Here is a 465-nt window from a genome sequence, read left to right as displayed (position 1 = left end):
GCGCGGGGGGGCGGGAGGGGGCGCGACGGGACGTTTACCTCCCGTCTCCGGCCCTGAGCGCCCGCCCCTCGCCTTGATCTTTGTGCGGTGTGGCACTTCACCTGGTTACTGATTTCCACTTTTACGCTGGTGTTTTGGGTAGGAAAGTGGCCAAAGTCCACACAGCGTTCATTGATGTCCCTTTTAATCTTCCCTGTAGCTTTTGCTTAGGAGGGACAATGGGCAGATTTCAGGGCAGAGAAAGAAGTGACTTTGTATTTAGTTTAGGAAAATACTACCTTGTGTGTTTACCACAGATCGATTTCCAATGGTGCTTTCTCCAAAGTGGCCTTGGCATATTCTTAGGTAACACAACTGATGATGTGTAGCCCTGCACATTGCTACTGGCTTTCTAGGGACCCTGGGTACTTGGTTAATAACCTTATCTTAATTTTATAATAATTGGATGCCCCCTGAACTTATTCT

The 465-nt window shown here is 48.6% G+C and overlaps 1 protein-coding gene across 6 annotated transcripts in view; it reads left to right on the top strand.

The window, feature by feature from the left end:
- RBMS1 (RNA binding motif, single stranded interacting protein 1) overlaps positions 1–465 on the top strand; it is a 222,449-nt gene that overhangs the window by 743 nt on the left and 221,241 nt on the right. The window lies entirely within an intron of this gene.

The sequence above is a fragment of the Myotis brandtii genome, unplaced genomic scaffold (genome assembly GCF_000412655.1).
Source record: "Myotis brandtii unplaced genomic scaffold, ASM41265v1 scaffold125, whole genome shotgun sequence".
Lineage (NCBI taxonomy): Eukaryota > Metazoa > Chordata > Mammalia > Chiroptera > Vespertilionidae > Myotis > Myotis brandtii.
The sequence above is the reverse complement of the archived record's forward strand: the minus strand, read 5'-3'. Positions and strand labels throughout refer to the sequence as shown.